General features: G+C 37.0%; 1 protein-coding gene across 3 annotated transcripts in view; it reads left to right on the plus strand.

Annotated features, from left to right (window-relative positions):
- The first annotated feature begins 1,184 nt into the window (after window positions 1-1,184).
- Window positions 1,185-22,766, plus strand: part of LOC100746196 (acetylcholine receptor subunit alpha-like) — a 102,388-nt gene continuing 80,806 nt past the window's right edge. For all 3 annotated transcript variants that reach the window (XM_024371414.2, XM_012392170.3, XM_003493779.4), the window contains exon 1: window positions 1,185-1,560. The gene's annotated coding sequence lies outside the window, so the exon portion shown is untranslated. The remainder of the gene's footprint in view (window positions 1,561-22,766) is intronic.

Consider the following 22,766-nt stretch of genomic DNA (forward strand, 5'->3'; position numbering starts at 1 on the left):
TTGGGAAAGGTATCTTGTGGACACTCGACAACTTTCTTCCTCCGTTCCATTCGTCGATTGTTTCATTCTGGCTGGTTGGCTGCCGAGGAAAGAAAGGTTCATCCAAATACGTTCCATTCTGATTGGAAAACTTTTTCGTACCTTGAACTTTTACCAAATCTGCTTATACTGTAACGATTCCTATTTTGATTGAAATTTTTATGTATTTTTTATTTATTATAAGATCATTATTATAAAAAACAATATGTGATGAAGAGTATACTTTATTGGAAGAAAATTAGATTACTGTTTAAATTTTAACTGAAACATTTATTAAATATTTCCTTGATTTAAATATTCGTCTTGAAGTTTTACAAATTTTATTTCCATTTAGGTATATTTTGTTTTTTGAAAAGCCTGACACATTAGCAACATGAGAGAATGTAAAATAAATACAATTTTAACTTTGTGAAAAGTCACGTTTTTATTCAGGGAGGGTAAACTATAGAGAAGGCGCAATGTGTATTTTAAATATTTATTTGGTACTGATATATGGATAAATAAAATCAGAATACTGAAAATATCCAAATATTAGTGAGAGATACAAAAAAAAAAATAGCAGGGATAAATACTTATTTTTCGCTATAAGTAATGTATGCAAAAAACATAAAATACTATCGTAACACACCAAACAAAACCGACGCGCTTCGCTATTGCGCGCGCTAACTTCAAATTACACCTAATTTGCATTCTCGTGGCTATCGAGTCTAAGAAATAGAACAGAAAAACGTCACTTTTTAAAATTCTCGTCAGATTTAATTAAGGATAATCTGCCAATCTTTGAATAGAAACTACGAGCATCGTAATTAAAGGAAACAATAAGAAGTGGAAAAATACAAAAATTTCATGCAACAAAATTGAAAGCGTAAACGTCGTACGCTCTCGAAATCGTACGATTTAACTGTAATTAATCGACCGCTGGAACTTTGAAGCCACGCAAACGATAATGCCTTAAGCTCGATGTCTGACAGCATAGAGGAGTTTGGTAAAAGTGACAGAAACACGTTTGAAACATTGTAACAGGAATGTAATGTGCTTCCGAAAGTTTCGTGAATTCCGTGTCTTGCTGCGAAAGCTTGGAAACAGGTGCGGGATAGGGTGCGTGCGCATGCGCAGAATCGAGGCGGCGTCGCGTTTGCGCAATACTGCGATCAGTGTGGCGAGGCGCGAGGGCGGTGTCGGTGGTGGAAGCAGGGAAACGTTTTCTACCCTTTGCTCGTCGTCGCCGTCGTCGTCATCGTCGTTGTCATCGTACGGCCGTCTCTCGTTTCATCGTACACACTCGTGGCGAACGGTGCAGTGAGTGGTATTTCCCTAGTCATCGAGTCGATACGCGGTACGGATCGCGTCCTCGCCTCTTTTCATAGGATTCTTCACAGTCGCGTATGATATTTCGAGCTGTCGATCTGTCGAGAGGGATCCTCGATCACGGTGGAATCAAAGATTATAACCTGTCATCGTCGCCATCGTCATCGGCGCCGCCGACGTCGTCGTCGTCAGTCTCAATCAGCTGCTTCGCGGGTGAGTAGACGACATTTCTGTTTTCTTTCTATGTGAATTTCGTTCGTGTTTGCTCGAGACTGTTCGTATCGCTGTGAATGGTAGAGTTAACCTAGTTGCGTTGCTTTTGGAACGCCCTCGTGTTTATGCCGCGAAAATGCGACACGTTTGAAATGCCGGGCGAGAGCAAAGTGGATTGGAACGATTGTCTTGTGTTTTTAACTATGCGATCATCTGTTTAATTGAATTCTGTTCATAATCTGATGTGAATATAACTCGGTCGATGCGGATGAGTGAAATTATCGATCTATCGGTGTTCTCTTAGCTTTACCGATGTAGGAATCCCAAGGGGAATTCCATACCTATCAAGATTAACCTAGTTACGAATTTTCGAACCGTCCTTGCATAAAAATGAGATATGCGTTGCATATGACCGATTTTGATGTTTATGCAACGTAGGAAAAAACGAAAACAGTTTCAAGATAGACTTTTCGTTCCGTGTTAAGTAGTCTCGTTTTGCAGTCTCTTGTGCAGCGCTTAAATCTACCTAATTTAGCAACCGAGGATAACAGTCCTCGCCAAGTTCTCTCAGCGTGGACGGGCATAAAGGGCAAATTACGTAAATATTCGTATTGCGTTTTCTGCTTCCGCTAGCGGTTTCGCGGGTAAATACGGGAGCTTAAGTCACTTCTTACGCGGCTTTGCGAATCTGTGTGGCGTTGGTTGTGCCAGCGTCTTCAATTCTGTCAGGGTTAACCTAGTTACGGAATCTTTGGTACGCCCTTGTGTTTATACCGCGAAAAGAACGAGCGTTCGAAAGTTTTTAAGAAATACAGTTGTGTTCTGATTATACCGTGCATATATCGTGCTGGTATATCGTGCCTGGATTTTGCATTTCCTCTTTCTTTTTTTTTTTTTTTTTTTTATACTTCTCGATACACGACATCAATGCTTCAAATTAATTAACGACATTAATGAGGTTGTTAATCTTCGAGTATACTCCAGTTGAAAGAAACGCGTGGAATCAATATTTTTTGTCGATAGGAAGGGACATTCTTTTTTTTATCGTCCGTTATTTCATATAAAATTATTTGAATATTGAATAAAATTGATTTTTAATATATAAAACTTTTATATATATATAAAATATATTGGGAAGTTTGTAAGAGCATTTCGATAATTCCCTAGAGTAGAATAGGAGTGGAATGTGAGCGAACTATTTAGCATCCTTGAATTTATCCCATAAAAGCGCCCGTTTGTCCTGTTTGGTTTACCGATCACACGAGTTTTGCCTGGGAAGTATTCTCTTTTTCACCGAGTTTCTAATTAACGACGCGCTCGTAACGGAGTGGTTAGTTTATACACGCGTCAGGTACGGCCATTGCCGCGTATTAAGTGCGCCATTATTAAACGTGTAGCATGGCCAACTTGAAAGGATTATTTTACGCGGTTCAAATTACTTTTTCCCTCTGTATCGCTTTCTCGCTTATTTAAACATCACGAGACTCCTAAAATTACGCTTTTTCATATTCACAAGCTATTACATACTAACAAGTTTCTCTCTTGCGTGGTAAAAACATAAATTTATTGGAAAACCAGATTATCGGTACACAAAATGCGTAAAACCATGATATACAGCGTAGGATTAAAGGATAAACGAGGTTTCTTACTTTATACTGTACTGTGGCATTTTTTACTTTTTAAAAACCGTTTCTGTCGTAAAATCAAATTTCAAACGAGACAACGATGTAGCATATAAGATAAATGCGATTCACTAAAACACGGTGAAATGCGATGGCGGTTTGTAGTACGAATTTAAGCCGTATTCGCAACGCTTGCAATTCTCGCTCGTCGAATTGGGCTTCGTTTTGCCCGCGGAATTTCTTAATTGCTCGAATCTTAGCGTGGCGTTTCGAGTTTATGGAGGACGGCCTTGTTGATTGTGACGGAACTGGAGAATCCGGGGGAATTTCACGAAGACGATAAAATATTCTGTCGCCTAATAAAGGGAAGGCTCGACAACCCCGTTCGAACGTAAGTTTCTTAATCGCTCTGTTCGACGTACGTGGTAAATATTAGGCGCGCGTGATTGGCTGGCTGCTCACGTGCCGTTAACCGTAATCCTCAATTCCCTAGGCGACGCTTACGATGATTGGTTAAGCGGCATTGTCGGATTTATTGCTAGAATTACTACTGACTCGAACGGTGTGATATCATTTTCAGTTATTTACGGTCGTCCCATTGAAACAACAGCACCGATTTCGCTTGGTTATGGTGGTGATTTATCGGTGCGGTCGTCGCTCATTTAATGACACTCCTTAATTGTTTTAATAATATTTTTTCTTTTCTATATAAGATAAGAGCTTTTCTATGAGAGATAAAACCAGGCAATATTTATTTGTTTATAAATTTTCAAAATTATAAAGAACGATTGTGAAATATCATTATTTTACCTGGAATCGATTTTTAAACATTTCTATCCTCAGGATCGAGCCAATTTTCCGTGCCAATTTCACTTCGCAATTCTAAAGAGTTAATCAAGAGATTGTCGTGCAATTATGCGGCCGTAAATCCTAGCAACAATACGTGAGAACGGCACGGTACGCTTTTCGAGACTTGTCTTTTATCAGTTCACGAGAGAAACGCAAGCATAAACGTGGCAGAAACGTTTCTGATAACGGTTTTATGTACTGTTTGAAATACGCTCGGTGAAAGGAAAACAAGCACGACTAGTCGAGAAGGTGGAGTAGGTGGAGGAGGAGGTTGGAGGTGGTGAAGGAGGAGGAACGTTGTACGAACGCTTTGGCCTCCGATGCTTGGGGGCTCGCTCGAGAGAAATTTGATCGATAAAGGCGCAACCGAATCGACGACATTTTCTACGCACAATCAAAGGGTTCCGTCCAAGCTCTGGTCTCGTAGCATTGTTTTACCGCTCGTTACGACTGACCTAATCTAACCCAGTTCCTTTTATCCGTTCCTGGTGCACTCCTTTTTTTTCATTTCATCCGACAACCTATTTAGGCGAAAGCCTTTTAATTCCTCTTTTTTCCTCTAAACACAATTTATGTCATGCGCAATTAACTTCTTTGGCCCATCAACTTTTTTAACCCTTCCTTCGTAGTACCCTATTTTTCCCCCCAACATCTTAGTAAATTTGAGTTATCATTTTGTCTACTTCAAATTTTTCTTCATATTATAGGCTTTCGAAAATTCTGAAAAAAATTCAGACTTATTTACTGACATCTTCATTTCATTATCCAATAGATTCTTAGACTAGAATGTTTTCAAGATACTGGAAAATAAAGTTTGTGTCTAAATAGATTCAAAGGTACTAGAATACTAAAAGGAGTACTCAAGAATACTGGATTAGTACTGTTTGTTTCTCTGAAAAATTGTTGATTCTATAAGATGGTACAATTAAAAGTATGTAATTTTATATGAGAATCTCGAATAGAAAATAAAATTGAAAATAAATTAATGTTTCGGGGACACATATTTTAACGAAACATTAATATATAACCTAGAATCAAAAGATTTGATTAATAATTTGTGTTGATTTCGAAACTTTTGAATAGCGTATATTTTTCAGTGATTTCTACTGTTTTAGCATTTTTTAAATTCTACTATGGCAAGTTCTGTATAAATTTCGAGTTCGATAGTAGTATCATCGATTTTTGAACTAGATATCTTTCGTCAAAAAGGAGGGAAAACATCGTTGTCGTTGGGGTGATGGGTTCGTCACACGGATGCACCTCATACCATTTTAATATTCGTCTTTGGAATTCAAATTTTCGTTCGAACGTATTTCCAGGCAGCATAGAAAACACCACGCACAAACGGAATACCAATTGAATGCCTAAACAGCGTTGCACCTTTTGAGAAAATGTCGAGAAAAAAATGTATAACGTTATTAATTATTCTTTACGTATCATAGTTAGAATGCTTCTAATATTTTTAAATGTAAGATCAGATGATCCTAAACTTCAAATAGCGATGTATATGTTTTTCTTAGAAGTTGTTAGATAATAGTTGATGAGAAATTTACCGACAAAGGTATAATACACGTCCTGGACAAACGGAGCCGAAATAAAAAATTTACATTTGGCTTTAAGTTCCGTTAGTCGCACTCTAAAACCTTTCTGGCCTCTACATGATGCACAACTTCTTTAATTGACTTTTATGCACTTACGCGGGCCCGACTATCTTTTATCGTCTACCGAATAAAAACATTTCAACTTTCTTCATAAATTTTCATGAATCGAAACATCGTCCATCAACAAATCCAAAAACACTTCAACTCGTCGTCAGTCCCAAACTCTAAGTGTTTGTATCTTTGCCATTTCGCAAGTGTCTAAGTGTTGGACGAAGTCGTGTAATTTTTCAAAGCAACTCTGTTGAGTAATTTAAAGCGGACCTTGGTCCACACAACAATCCAATATTAGCTGAATTCCGAATGAAGAAGAAAGTTGGTCGTAGTTTCCAGACGGACTTTTAAATCGCTATAATTAAGGCTTTTTTTCTTTCTTCGACCGACTGGTGTCGCAATGGATTCTGCCCGGCCTCTGCAAACCGTCGCATATATTTTCGTATTGCGCTAACAGCCTACTTACCAATTCCGGCAGCGTATCGGGAAGGCTGCACGAACGGTTTCACGCGAGCCTGCACCACCAGAAGATTTGCTGTTAACGAACGGGCCGGAAGAGGTGGCGTGGTTGCGATTTCCGGGATTCGGAAGCAGAAACTCCGCGAAATCGGAAGTGCAGTTGCGTACTGATTTCCTGGATGTATCGGGGTTCCACCTTGCACTCCATACTGTTCGTCCTCGTCATTTATAAGTTAAAACTTAGAATATAATGTGGGATGATTTAAATCTTCCGATATAGATCTTTTTTAAGTACTCTGTTATTAGAATTTTGCTCGTGTATCACAGGAAACAGTTGCAATTGATCATAGACCTTCTATTTTTCTTAAATTCCATTTGAAGCTTCGAAAATAATAATTGTTATAAGTGGGTCATTTGGTGTCAGTATAATAAAATATTGATAATAGGTATAAAATTATAATTTGTAATAGGTAGACTGCGAATTTTTATGCAAATTTGCATTCTTATAAACCTAATTAAATAAATCTATCTGGAATCTAAGTGGAAACTCATTTCATTCATTGAATATTATAAGTACTACACTTTTCATATTTTGTCACGTATAATTTTAAAATCTTAAATGCAATTTTAAATTTCCTATAAATGCATAAAAAGCCCCCAATCTAGTAAAAAGCAGGTAAAAGAAAATTTAAAAGGCGGAAGAGCGAAGTTTGTGGTCTCCAAGTCATGAGAATTCATAGAGAATTAATATCTAAATATTCCAAAGAGCTTCTTGGTTATTTATATTTCCGTATAATTCTATTACATTTCAGCGTGCGTTTCGCTTTTAATATCCCATCACTTAAGGCATATAATATTCTCTACATTAGTATTCCATTGTCCTACGTTTTTATTCGTATTCTAAACAAATTCCATTTCGATTTACATACGCTATGTGCACGCAGAACTTTTTTTTGTAAAAAGTTCAGTATCGGTAAAAATCGTTGCTTCAAAACGAACCGAGAATCGCGGACTAGATGGATAGTTGCACGATAGTTCTCTAACGAATGAAATAATTACAACTTTTATCTAAATTTTTCGAATTTCATGGTACAGTCGATCCGTTGATTGTTAACTAAAAGAATCACAGTACTCGCGCGTATCGGCACGGTTTAACAGAGGAAACACCACTGTGAGAACGTTAGTTTTTAAAATGCAAAAAGTAAATGAAAAATAGGGACGGAGAAAGACAAAACGAAAAGAACGTTTGGCGCGTGCAACTGACGAAAGAAAATTCTGTGGAATATTTTTTTTCGTTGTGCATTCAAGTAGATTGAAAGACACTCAAGGGATTTAGTATAGGGAAGGATATTTCAGATTACGTTCAAACAAAATGTGTGTAGCGCGCGAACGTGAAAAACTTCTAAAGAATGTCGACCAATTTCGCAGCACAAAGGAACCGAAAATATATAGTTGAAGTCTAGCTTGTCACATATTCGACGGAGATTTTGTATCGGATTCTCGAATATTAATAAGATACACATTTATTTAAATAGAAAATCTTTTTACACAGTACCGATTCATTCGAACCATTCGAAATTTTTGCAACTCATTAAATTGGAAGAATATTACGTGTTTGGTCAGGTCAGATTTAGCAGGCGTATATTATGTATGCACCTTTCGTATATATTAAGAAACGTGTGGGAGCTTGTCGCAGTCAAAGAGCTAAAGTTATTCTTTCCTATATTCTATAATTATATATATAAAATATGTAAAAATACTTACAAGCTAATACTTGTTTAAGAATACGTCTACCAAGCATAACACCCTTTTACAAAAACCAGGGAATAAATCCAAGTCTGTATTTGGAACTCGAACAGAAACCTTCAATTTCTCCATCGTTTCGCTTGGCCTAACCAGCGATAAGAACCACGGGTTTCGGTTGATTCTTCTTCGAAAGTTTCCGCGATAAGAGTGGGCGCGTCTCACGGCACGTGAACGCGAAAAGATTTTTCACGTGTTGCTTATCTTCCTTTCTTTAAGGTCGCCACAATCGCTTATCGACCGCTAGAATTACCGTCGTTACGGTCTACGTTCCTCTTACGCCGTAATAATACCCATTGAAGCTCTTCCGATTTCACAGAAACTCGATCAACGCATAAAGGAGCTGTCTTCACGATTCTTTCTCTCTCTTTCTCCATAAGAGACAGCTTTAGATTTCTCTCGGTGAAGATACCCGTGTGTTTCGCCGGGAGAAACCATTAATTTTCTTTTGGAAAGGTTAGGCCATACTTTGGTTGTTGGTCAAACGAAAGAGTTCCTTTTCAAGCTGAGGGTATTATTTATCGTGGTGTCGTGAATCACTTTGTTTGGTGCTTCTTGGACATGGATCATACGAGGCAATCTTTTTTTTTTTTCTTCTTTCTCGTAGCTTTCGTTGTTTGGTAGATGGCTATTGCATGAGAAATATTAGATTGATATATACGGAGGCTCGCGAGAGGCTATCTGAACACTTAATACAGCAAATTTCTATGAATATGTTATGTACATCACATGAAACTTTCTGAAATTTCGTTAGCAGTGTAATGAGATACGAGTATCGTTATTGCAACGATACAATTTGAAATTAATACGAAAATGTATATAGTGGTTGTAAAACGTTTCATTGCGAACATAGATGCTCTTGGTGAAAAATGAGTACACAACACTAATATATAATTGGTGCTAAAACTGCTTTCCAGTTGTTGCGGCTTATTAATATAGTTATTAATAATTGACCGATGAAATAAATACTTCGGTGGTCTTTGCGAAATGTATGCTTTCAATAAATATCTTGTAACATCTATGTACATTTTAAGAGCCGTTTCAAGTTTTAAGTGAAATATTTCTAAGAGGACATTTTCTTTCACAGAATCCGCTTAACATATTAAGTATGATCTAATATGCCGACGGCTCGTGTTCTCTAAGCTCCGTGGAAATTTTCCTGTCCGCGAGTAAAGGCATGGAATTAAGTCCATGGTAATCACGTGGATAATGGACAAGCGTGAAACCTCCTTGACGCATAATTCCTCATTCTAGTAGGCAGAGATGGGACATTGTATCGTGTACAGGGGGATTTACTCGCGTAAACAGATGGTGTTGCTTGGCCACCAAGTAACCTGTATGCCATTCACAGTTTTGTCAAGCCTAAACGATATTGCACGCGAGGTAATCATAGGGAATAGATGATCAGCGAGTGAAATTATCAGAAATTATAAGGATCTTGTCAAATCAAGTGCAATAGCGATTCTTCGTTCGTAATCTGCACAAATATATCTGCGTTAGAGTTTCAAATACGATACAAGTACAAATAAGTACCTACAATTATATACAGATGTATGGTATACGTAAATTTTTATTTAACGTATAATATGATCAATCACTGTGATTGGTTATTTACCATCTAATATTATAACGTACCTAAATATAAGATGACTAACCTACTATTGTTAAAAACGCTACCTAAATCGAAATGATTCATTAGACCATCTTTTCCAAACAAATATTATCATCTGTAATTTTTTTCATTTTGCTTCATCAAATATATTTCCATCTCATCCAACGCAACGGAAAACAGATCTCCAACGATTCTTTAAAAGGTATAAAAAGACACGCCTAACAGGAGCAAACGGGAAGCTTCTAGTGTTAACGAGCTTTCTGAAAGAGCTAAATTATACGCTGCAGCTTGATCAGCTTCTTTCTGTCGGTTCCATTCGGCCCGCACGCTCTCTTTTCCTCCTTTTCGTCCATATTTATCCGCATTTACCTTCTAGCTTTCGTTTCCCCCTTTTATTCCGCGGTCTTCTTTCGTTCTTGGTTCTCCTCTTCTTTTGTTCCCCCTCCTTTTTTTTCCTCTTCCTTTTGTCCACCACGCACTCGCTATTGTTTCCTTTCATTATTCTAGACCGACGCTGAAAACCGACCAACGAAACGGGTTATCGTCGACTGGAAATCGACTGGTCGCTTTGTAAATTAGAGAAAACAAACGATCGCCGCAGAATCGTCGATCGGCGAGGTAAATTCATTTCGCGGCCTTAAATCGTTCGGCTGCTGGTCGTTCTCCAACGTTTGACCCTCGCTCGGAAATAGCTGGCCGATGAACTGCATATCGCGGCAATCGAAATTCGAATGCTCTGTAGTTAGAAATTTAATCAAGCCCGCCCCCTTCCCTTTTTCACCATAGGAACAGTCGAATCTGTTCTTTGATTCCATGAGTCTTGTATGAGATTTGCGAGATCCACGTCTGGATTTAGATTGACTTGGCTCTTCATAATTACAACAAATCGATTCTGTTTTGTACAAATCACTTTCTGCAATTTATTTGTATTTTTCTTTTTTTCTTTTCTTTTTTTATTCAATATCCATTCTTTTTAATCTTTTGACAATCATATCGAATCATAGTGTCTGATTATACGTAACACGGTAGAAACTAAGGCAATCGTAGTACTGTTGTATTTACTTTATTTGACAAAAATATCAACGAGGTCTGCTCATTCCCTTATGAAGCTGCGCTTTCTTTTTCGTTAATAAAAAAAATATTAATAACGACGATCAAACAGGATCTCAATTTTCTCTGGCGGTTCTCTAACGTCTAAAATGTGTACAAAAACAACTCTCGGGTTATACGAGAGCATCGAGGAGGGAGAGTATGCGCGGGCACGACAAGATGAACGACGTGTTTTCACGATGGCCCAGCAACGACTCGTAATTGCATAAAGCGAGACACAACGGCGCAATAAAATTCCTCTTCCCCGTTGTACGGCCTGCGATGTCTTCCACGATCCTCCGTCCCGGGATTTTTGACTCGATTTACCCCATGTAACCCGTTTTTAACAATCTTAATTGCGTTTCGACAACGTTCAGTGCCGCTACGGTGTCTTCGCAATTTCCAACAGACAGCTACCCGCTGTATTTAAATAATTTCTTAGCTTAAAACTTGGTATAAAATCAACGTTCGTAATGCTCTACTTTAGTTTTTAATATGTATTTCTTTGTATATTTTTTTCTTTCTAGAAATTTTCAATAAAGATAATTGATTACACATTCGTGGTTCTTCGGCTTTTAATTGCGTTTTTAATAGCATGTTTGTGATTGGGATGTTTGCAAAATGTCGAAGCAAAACATGTTGACAACTTGAAGAACCGCAAAAATACGCCACCTAATAATCGTCGTGCAAAGTTCAAATCTAAAATGGCTATCTTCTTTATTAATTTCGAGAAAAGTTAGATACTATTCTAGGAATGTAGTTTTTGAATAGTGATGTGAAAAGGCAATGTTTTATGATCACGTGGGTACGAAATTTGAATATTTGAGGAGAATGAACGTTAACAGATTTTGATAAAAATTGGAAATTTGATTGAATTTTTAATTTAGTTAGATTGCGAATGGTAATGTTTCCATGGAATTTTAGATGGACATTTGCATAAAATTTAAATAGTTTCTGGCTGAGATTTTTGCAAGATACACGTTGCAAGGTTTTAAAATGCTTAACAATGTTATGCTAATGTTTGTACAAGGTATTTTCTCTTTGTTTTTATTTTACTACAAACATGTACTTGCTTGTATAAGGGAGAATGTTGAATACATTTACGAAGATAAAAATCTCAGGAGTGTTGATAATGAGAGGGACAGCTTTCCAACGACGATGTTAGTACCAACTGGCGCACCACAATGTTCATGAATTTTTACGAGAGAAAACCGATTGTACGGAGGGGACGTAACAGGCCGACGTAGTCGCAAACTTCTACCAGGCTGTTTCTTTCTTTTTTTTTTTTATTTTTTTATTTTTCTTCAACATGTTTCTTGCAGATTCATTCATTCGCTCGAGATTAATAACTCATTTTAACCTGATCTCCAATTAAACTGCTACTGAAGGTCACAAAAGTTTATATCGAATCATGATGTTACTTCCAAAGTATCTTAAGCAGCTTCTTTTTTCACCAAGAGTAAGAGAAGTTTAAAAAAAAAGACTAGCTTACATATACAAACTTGATTTATGAAACTTAGCCGATGAAGCAGAATTTTATAAATTGTTAAAATAATTTTTATGCCCATTGTATATTACTGTTATATACTTGTTTGTATATTATTACTATTATTATCATATTTCAATATATGTATATACGTTGAGTCGACCAGATACTATGACGAACAAGATTCTACAACCAGTTACATTCATTCTATCATATTATATCATGTTGCATAGATATCTCAAGTTTAAAAGAAAGAATATCTTAGGTATACCGCACACATGTCGAATGTATCTCGAGCACATCTCGGGGTTAATTCCACCATTAGCCCGGATAATTCAGTTCCAAGCAAACTGGTGTCGAGGAAGAAATTCAACTGGTGACAATGAACACCTCAAAAGCGTAGCTCTAACAGAGAACGACAAAGAAAGAGAGAGAGAGACAGGAAGAGAGGATACGGCATTAGTCGAGCTCAAAGCTTTCGGGAGAAAGTCTAGCGTAGCCTCTTGTCTCTCTTGTCAACTCTTGTCTGCAGTTTATCTGCTACAAATGTTCCGAATACACAGAGGGTCGCGTAAAAGCAACGAAGTAGCTCGCGACCTGCGAGTGTGAATGCATCTGAAGCAGTCTCTCGTCGCTTTCGCTCTGCTGTATCTTGGAATTTTCGTCTATTCTCCCTGTTATAGTAATTCGATTGATGTTATAGTGCTAGCGAATCGCTGAATGCAAAGAGAATGATGCAACGTTGGAAATTGAGGAGTAGCTCTCCTGTGGAAATTTGTGAATGATTAGGCGGGATTTGCTGTCGAAAATGATAGTAGCTTTTTGACAGAAAGCGTGGAAAATTGTTCAGTGTTCTAGGACTAATATAGTTTGGCAAATTCTTGATGAGAAGCATCGTGTTCTGGGACAGAAACTTTTTGTCCAATATATAACTATGAGCCCGCATTATTCGTCTATCTTTTTTGTTTCCTCTTGTGAAGTATAGGGATGAAATCGAAGGAGTTGCAGAAATGTTTCAGGAACTTTGAATGGCTAAAGTTTTCAATTATAATTTAAATATTTTACAAGTATGAAATCCTTAAAAACGAGCAAAATTTGACTCTTTTTAACCCAAACAAAGAATATTTGAAGCAATTCTCGATGAAAGAAAGAGCACTTTTCAGTGTTTCCTTGTGTGCTATGCAATCGAATAAACATTCTTCTGTTCCAATAATTCACGTTCTCATGGTCTATGATCATAGAAAGCTCGGACGAGATTTTAATTGGAAGCGACATCACTCGATCAGAGAAATGACTCGATTAAATTGCCACGAGATCTTTCTTCCAATTAGCGCCAATTCCTGCTGATTCTTTGCACAGTAATCAAACTTCCGCAACATTGTAATCGGGAACATATGAAATTAACAGTTTAACGAGTCTCGTAAAAAGAATATAAAAATGAATTCACGACGGTTGTTGTGCACTAGGAAGCTATCACGATAGCGCATAGTATGTGTCATAAAAATACGCGCGGATATCAAACCTGAACCTATGTATATTGGTCTTAAACTTTCCTGCATTTTATTTGCGAGTTCGTCGCTTTTTTTCTTTATTCTTGAACCTATATCAACATTTGCTGTGTTTTATTATTATTTCTTTTCTAAGATTAAAATTCTTTAGAAACATGCATCAAACCATTTTATTATAATTACATGATTCAATTATTGCTGATTGGATCGTTAAGTTTTGCTCTTCTACGGTTCATTATTCTTCCATTTTTTTCTACCTTGACTATCTGTTTTCTTTCGATTATCCTCTTTCTCATCCGTTTTCCCTTTCAAGAACAGAAATTTTCGTTCTAAACAATTATTAATTCTCACATTACAATCAAGCTCGCTACCACTGTACGCCCGATTATCATCCTCATTGTCCAAATCTGTTTAAAATTAAATCGCAAAAAATGTTATTATCGTTCAATATCATTGGCTCACGATGTTACTGTACTTTTCTTTTTACTTTTCTGAATACCAGTAAAATATCGTAGTAATAAGGCTTTGCTAGACGACACTAATCTAAATTCTAAGACCTCGATATAGAATCATATTCCATTTGGAATAATGTCGCTACACCCTGTTCAAATTGATCCACGAATCTGCATAAATCTGATTGGACAGTTTGCAAGGCGGGAGCCAATTCCACGGTTTAGTCCAACAGAGAAAGCGAATCCTGGCCGTCGCAGGCGCAGGTGAATTGCAATATTCACTCGATGGAAGAGGGGCGGGGGAAGGATACTTCGATGGTATCGGAGACTCGAGGGTTGAACAACATTTTACAAGTTTAATGGCGAGAAATTAGATTGCGGCGAAGTTGAGGCTAACTCTTTTTAACATTCCCTAACTTCTTTTTTCTCGTGCGCCTTCTTAACTCTTCTTTCTTTTCTTCCTCCTTTCTCCCTTGTCTTCAGCAATCTCTATCGCTTCTTCATTTTTTACTACATTTTGCGCGCTCGTGCTCGAAGAAGAAGTGGCAAGTTTTGGAGAAACGGCCTGACAAGAATAATTGCGAAGGCCTCGCCGTAGACTGGAATCCCTCGTCGCACAGTTTCATCCTAAATTCTATGAGTTCTCGCATGTCTGAAACTCGCCGGAAAACCGAGTTACAAGGGTTTAATTAAATTATGCTACAATTTCTTTTTCTGCGAACTGTTTCTCTGTTTTCCTCGCTGACCGTGCAACGTATTTTATAATGAGCTGCATTCCACACAGAGTTTTGTTTCCTTCGCGGTAGATGGTCCATTCGTTTGTGTTTCGATTCGCTTCAGTTCGGAGGGACAACGTTTCATTTGATACCGTTAATTCACTGTAATCGAATTTTAAGAATTTGTAGCGCTGCGCCCTTAAAACATTCGTTTATAAATAAGAAAACATGCGTTTACTCTTGAATTTAACCACTTCTATTTCGAGAGATTTAATCTTTCTCCGTTTTATAACATAGAATTTAAAAATACGTTTCTTGTTCTTTGAAGCATTGCAAGTACAGAACGACTTTCAAATTGTTATCTCGTGTAATAATTACACAAACTGAATCAAGTGGACCTTGATATAAAAATCTTTTGCGTTATTACTCTTGCGTTATCTATTAGGAAAATCTATTTGTAACACGATATATCGTAGAAATAGATTTCACGATAAAGGTATATTTTCGCTTATCTTTTGTTCATTGGTGAAACGAAATGTCATAATTATCTCATAATAGTATGATAATATTATAGAATATATAACAATTTTGTCGATACTAGAATTATAATAAATAGAATAAGTGTCGTTTGGATGGACGTTTAACCCGATATATTGTGGTACGCATCCAGTAGTTTTGACCGTTTGTGGTCAGGCATCACCTGCAGCGTGACAGCCAGTAGTCTGCATGCAGTTGTGGTCAGTCGCTTAATTCTACGTTACTTTTTAGGTAGCTACGTATGATTTTCCTATTAGAATTAATATAAATTAATTCAAAAGAGAGTAATACATACATCGCCTTATTTTCGAAAAAGAACGTTATCTCGTACTATTTTTAATTCGATTAAAATTCGATTTTAATTCGATTAATTCGAGATACAATATAGAAACGTAAAAGTTGTCCAGGTACGTACTTACACTTGGATATTTATTAATCTTTTGAAAAAATATTAATACATTTACGAAATATTTCACGCACGATGCGTCCTCATCAATTTTCCATTAATGCCATTGAATAATTTAAGGGTCAGCGCTTTAGAATCAATTATTACGATGTACTTATATATTATAATACTTAGTTAATACAGATAACGTACAGGGAATTGGACTAATAATTGTTATTGCAAAAATTAATGAAATTGACAGATATACGACGATCCCAATATCACAGAAAATTCGTATAGCGATAAAAATACAACGGAAAGAAAGAGCCGAGATTTCTACGGGCAAAATTCTTCACTCTTTAAACAACCATCTTTTACATTCGCGATTCCATTGAATTGCCAACAATTACATATTGTCACTCAAATTTTTACCCTTACTCTCTGTTCTATGATCCACCAAAGTTCATAAAATCCATCCTCGCTGTACTACATGTTAAATCAAATTCTCTCATAAGCACGAGGTAAAGGACGAAATAGAATAAACGCTATCGCGATCAAATTTCAATTTTCCATCCGCGCCGTATACACGAGCCATGCATAAAACATCGAATCCCCTTCCATGAGAACGCTCTTCTAACAACCGTCGTCTACTTCACGCGAGCTTCGTCATTCGTCGACGCTAGAACGTCCAAAGGCTTCAACCGCGACGATTCGAGCGTTGGATTCTCATCGAGTTTACTGAAACCACCATCGTGTAGAGAAAAGGAAAGAGAACCGACGTTCATTCGAGAGCCTCTGGCTGCACGCCGCTTTCCCTTCCGCTATTAATTGCCAGCAACGCATCCAAGACGGCTCGTTGACTCGTTCCTTAAAACTGGGGAGAGTCGCGCTTTTCTCCTCGTGGCATCAACAAGTTTGGTTAATTATGAGGCGGCAGGGCGAGCTTCTACCTCGGGGAAGAAGCACGAGCGCGTTTGTTGACTTTTGAACGGTCAGACGTTTTAACGAGTCGCGATAGAACATTGTGAGTGCTCTTTGGTTCGGCGGAAAAGAATTTAGTTAAAAAAAAATGGGACTGTGAGCGTACAGTAGAACGATCTGTAGGGAAGTGTAGCAAAGTGAAATGATTTCGAGAGAAGTATGGTCGAAATGGAAGGACATAAATTCTGGAAATGTACATCAACGTGGTGAGTGAATCATGGTGCAACAGGGTGAGTTTCCATTGTAATATTTTTGTAAGAAGGAGAACGAAGGAAACGAAGTAGCGTGACTGCTTTCCTACGATTAACAAGAGGAAATTAGTATGATTTCGAGGAAAGTATCATTGAAATAACAGAAGAAAAACGAGATAATTTTGAAGAAAGTTAATAGGAGAGAAATGAATATTTGAAGGGTCGGAGGAACTTGGCGAAAAATAAGTATTTATTATATTTGTAAAAGCAGTGAAAATAACGTTTGACGTACGCAGTTTCCAGAGTGGTCTATCCACTTGATTCCTCGCGTTATCGTTTTAATTGTAAATTAAAGATTGTGAAAGAGAGTGTTTTTCTACTCACAAACGATCATTGGCTGTGTGTCTCGACGAGTCGTCTCTTCGACGGTGAGCCTGTTTCCGAGTGCTCTAGTTAGTTTCACTCGGGAGAGAAATTCGGAACGACAGTTCGGATAGAAGTTTTCACTATGCAAAGTATCGAATATTTTATTAGAGTGTCCGGAGTGTCGCGTTTCCTCCACGTATTTCACGTTGGTTCGCCTAATGTCTTCGATGCTCGCTAGATTTTCTAGGAGAATGGGGCCTTTATTGATCGGACATATCAGGAAAGACTATGAAAACAGGAACAACTGGAATACATATATCGTTACTTCAATTCTGCGATAAAGTTTCTCTTCGTGAAAATGTACGCCTTCGCCCAGAAGTATATGGACACCTGCTTATTTTTGCCAGTACATACATATGTATAGATTAGTTATAAAATTACACATAGAAAATCACAAAGTATCATAAAATGATGGAACACGATTAAAGTTAATTTTTACAGTTAATATGCAATCACAATATTGGCATACATAAGCGTCAAGCAGTTGCATCGTGAAGCAGCTTTTTTAATTAAGAAGTTTATCATATTCAGATCATATGGTTGTGAAACTATAGATAACGTGGAAATGATCTTCCAGATTGATCGAAAGACGACTGTAATTGATTCCAACAATATCTAAACTCTGTGATATTTTTGCAAATCATGTATTTCATTTTAATGTAATACCACATAATGCTGGTTGATAGTTTGTTATTAATTGAGATATCCTTAGTAACAATTAGGTATTGTTAAAAATGTCTACATACTTATGGCAAGTAGTGTATATTCTTATGTGATGGAAAATAGACAAATGGATAAAATAATATAACAAAAAAATGAAATATGTTGATAGTTTATCAAACAGCTCGAATTATATACATACAACGAGATGTAGAGATAGATTCTCATTTATATTAATGTGCCACGCGATTCAGCCTAAACTCCAACGAATCTGGCTTACGTTTTACCAGTTTTCGTTATTCCATACCTTCAACAGCTTCATTTTTTCCAAACTCAGCGAGTTCTCATTTTTCCCGTGGAACGCCGCATTTGGCCGTTCGTCCTAGAGGATTAAAATAGTTTTTTTTAAACACGAAATATTCATCTGTTTTAAGCCATACAGACCCCTGCTGTTTCGCTGCATACTAATGTTCCCGCTACGTTTAGTTTCAAAGAAAATTAAATAAATAAAATGCAAAAAATGCACAGAAATGAGAAAATTTCGCAACAAACAAAAACACAGAAAGCTTATGGCTACTTTGTCACGTAACGAGAAAGATCTTTATATCAGACGTATCCTTTTCTCCCGGCCAGTTACTACTCTACTTGTTTTATTTACTCACGTTCAATAACGTCGAGTCGTTCTCGAAACGCGAAATGTCAGACATTTGCAGCCGTTCGAAATGCAAATGTTTTGCGAGCGTTTCATACCTACACTCGTTGTTCTATTTAACATTCTTCGTGGTGGAATATTTTTACTTCTTCCTCCTGGCGAACGAGAACACTTTAATTTCAGCAAAGAGAGGTCTCCTCCTCTTACCGGGTCTTGCGCTCTTGTTTATTTTTAAACCGATCGTTCTGGCTCGATTTTTTTTCGTTTCTTTTACGTTTACGTTCAGTCTTATGTTCCCTTCTGATGATATTAATCGAAGCGGTAAGAACAAAAAGAGGAGCGATAGCAGCAAACCGTTTCAACGCGTGCATAATCACGTGTAAAGCAAAGCAGCTGCTGGCTTCTCTGAAAAGGCATTAAAATCCTCCTCGTTCAGTCAACAGAATCAGCAGAGAGGCCCCGTCGCGAGCAAATATATTGTAAAACCGTTACCTCGATCGCTTGCCTCTTAACACCTGAGAGCAGCCATTAGTCGACGCCCTATTCTTCGTTGAATCAATGTAAAGTGTTCACTGATGAGAAACGTTGAATATATGTACACTGTTTTCTTTCTCAAGGTGTGTATGAGTTTTTCGAATCGATTTAACGAGAATGGTTACTCTATAAATGGCCTATATTATTTCATTGAAAGGTCTAAGTTGGTCATGCGTCACTGGAATACCTAAGCAAATAGACGTTGAAGGTGTTTTAAGTACAAGATACACATTTTTCGTTCATCTCTTGAAATATATGATTTTATTTTAAAGAAACAAACTTTGATGTACGGTAGTTCTTAAAAGAATGTTCGACACGTGTTTTCTCTTATCAGTGTCCATATGGAAGAGATGAGAATTCTCCTTAAAATTGCTCTCACAGTGGACGTGTTTATAGACTATCTGAGCAATTATTATGACTAGAGGAAATGGTCGATAGTGTAAATGGAGGAATTTTATATTTTTGGATAACAAATTTAGAGAAATCTATCTTTTTACATAAAATATTAACAAAATACCCCATTCTCTCTAAGTTCCTCCATTTTTGAAATAACTGTTCGGCAGAACTTCCATCTCGTCGTATATCAATCTATCAATCTATTCAACAAATCTTTCTATTTCTCGAAGCATTAAGTCGACGTGACTTGTACAAACATCTCTAAGCTTATAGACGGACCAAATACATATTTCTATCGTCATTGAGCGTTATAAAATTCTCTACCGGGAAGATTTATTGGAACGATATAGCGACTGCAAATCTATACGGAGCGATCTCGCGGGAATTTAGAACAGTTGCTCAGAAGTGTCGAATTTCAGCGTCTAATTCGCCATCGATCTTTCGAGCTGTAGACTCTAGATTTTAGAACGAAGGATGATAGGGAGACGGAAACTGCAACTTCGAGAAAGTTGGAGTATTGTGTCGATCCAGTTGGACTTTGACCTCGAAATAACGTCGTTCTGGAGATTAAGGAGACAGGATTCAAAGCGTATTGACCGCCTTCGACCTCAAAGCGCCCAGGGACCTCAAATTATTGAAGCACAATTTTTATGCTCCCCTTTAGTTGGTCCTTTGGTGAACGATTGAAAGAGGTAGAATCGCGAATCACTCTGAAGGATTATGCATCTCTTGAAGACAAGATTTTTGTCCTGTTGAAAGCGATCGATATTTAGTGTAGCAGCGAACTTTAAAAGTTGTGGTTACAGTTTTCAGACTCTTTTTTTTATGAAGTTTCATAACCAGCGAGATATTTGTCGAAGTGGTTTTTTTGACGTCTTTGTCAGTTGGACGGTGTGTCTTTTTAGGTTTTTTAATTGAAGGAAGAAGGTCTTTTTTAGTGTAAGTTTTATATTCTTTAATTGGGAGACTCCTTTTTTTCGAGCGCTTTTTTTAAGATTTTCTTTTAATTGAGAAGAGCTTTTTTTAGAGTAATATTCTAGGCTTCTTTAAGCGAAAAGGGGTGAAAATTCCATTTTTGGAAGTTGCATACTGTTTTAGTTACCACTGTCTTAATAAATGTAACGAGTAGGGATTGATATGTTACTAAATGTCGCAGATGCTCGAGGACACCACGTAACGATACTTGCTACTGAAATTATTAATACGTAAGTATGATGATAATGATTGCCAGAGACGATAGAATAATTACTAAAGACGATTAAATTCATTATTCTATCATAGTAAATTAGACAACTTTTACTTGAATATTCTACTAAATATTCTATGATATATTTTAGCATATTTACCAATCATCTTCACTGTGATCAAGATTTTACATGATGTAATGAATATAATAGAATTTCTCATAAATATAAATACAATAAATATATAATAATCTTATACGTTGCGTAGTTATGATGTACCTTGAAAAATATTGACATAAAATTCCGTCATAGGATACACATAGAGTGAACCACAATTCTTTATATTTTTATATCTTACCCTTCAGATATAACAATTCTATATTTCCCACAAGATTCGTATTCTACGTATAGGAATCGAAGAAAAGGATCAACCTCTACGCATTAACATTCACATAAAACTTGTGATGCCGTATCTTCTGTATGATGGAATCCCCATATTCAAGTGCGAGTGTCTGGCATCTGATAAAGAATGTTCGGGTCTCGGCCCTTTCTAAAAGCACATTTTCGAGGGAGATGTAAAAGAAAATGAAAAATATCGATCGGTGGCCGAGGATACGCGTTATCCACAACGCAGTATGGCACACGGTGTACCGAGGCGAGTAGAATTGCGCATGCATGTTCTTGAATATAAACTCAGCTCGAGTATCGAGAGTGGTTCGATTTGAATCGTAGTATCCTTTTCTCTATTTCTCTCTCTCTCTCTCTTTCTCTCTCTCTTTTGTTCGTAGAATAAATATAGGCTTACTTCCCGTTTATCGAGGATGAGGATGTGTCGCGTGTCGGATTCGAAGCGCACGGATTTTAGAATGCTTTAGGATACTAGGGGAGTTTTAGGACCGGAATTTGTAATATTTTGTAGCATTTGCCACAGCGGTGGAAAATATTTTCATTAAAATACCTTTGCCCTTCTATTTTTTTATTGGTAGGAGGGAAAAGAAGAGAGAAAGGGAGAACAAAAAAAGGAGAAGAAAAGAAAAGGTGGAGGACAGAAAGGAAAAGGAGAATAGATAGTAATGCTGGAGAAATGAAGGGAAAAGAGGAAATTAGAGGTAGTCACTTTTTCTTCTACTCATCGCAGTGGTTGAACTACAATGACCAATATTTGTTTAACATAGAAATTTTTATTAGTCCTATAAATCTTCGTTCTCTAATATTTTACTGTCAATCCGTTTTGCCATATAACACGATCAAGACTGTTAAAGACACAGATGTACAAATTTTTAGTCGAGAGCATAAGAAGGTGTAGAACGATGGAATAAGTAAAGTATTTAAAATATTTGTAAAAGGCTGGTTAAATAGATTTTATATCGCGATAACCTTTATCCTTTCGTTAAAATAGAACACGAATTAATTTATCCTAATCCTTTTATTGAATCACGGAGAGATAAGAAATTTTAGAACTGTAGGATAAATAAACTATATTTAAAACGTTCGTAAAAATTGTCCCGATCAGTTTTACGTAGACACGACAACCCTTGTCATTCTTTTGAAATGAAACAGCAATGCATTTATTCGTAACTTTCTGCTCTTTTAGAAATACAAAATGAAATTGTTTAGAATTCTCTCGCGAATTCTCTTTGACATCCATCAGTAGCTTAGCCGGTGTTATTTGCTGCAGAAAAAAATAAATATCGCTCGATTCGATCCTCGGGAATACTCATGAAACTTTCATACCCTTTTTCGACTGATAAATATGTAGCTGGGCGAGAGAAACGGCGTCCACGCGCTTGTGCCCGGATACATTATTAAAGTATCAAGTGAACCTGCAAATACGCGAGACGCGTCGATATCCTGTTTCATTTTTAATTACTTCCGCCTACGTTTATACGCGCGGCTCGAAATCATTCGAAAGGTAAATGAATTTGTCGGTCGAGGCTAATTCGATTATCCCCCACGGTTTCGTAGCACGAAACGAGATCGGTTCTTGGTTAAATGTCGATCGCCGTGCTGTG

Source organism: Bombus impatiens, unplaced genomic scaffold, assembly GCF_000188095.3.
Source record: "Bombus impatiens unplaced genomic scaffold, BIMP_2.2 scf_1293, whole genome shotgun sequence".
Lineage (NCBI taxonomy): Eukaryota > Metazoa > Arthropoda > Insecta > Hymenoptera > Apidae > Bombus > Bombus impatiens.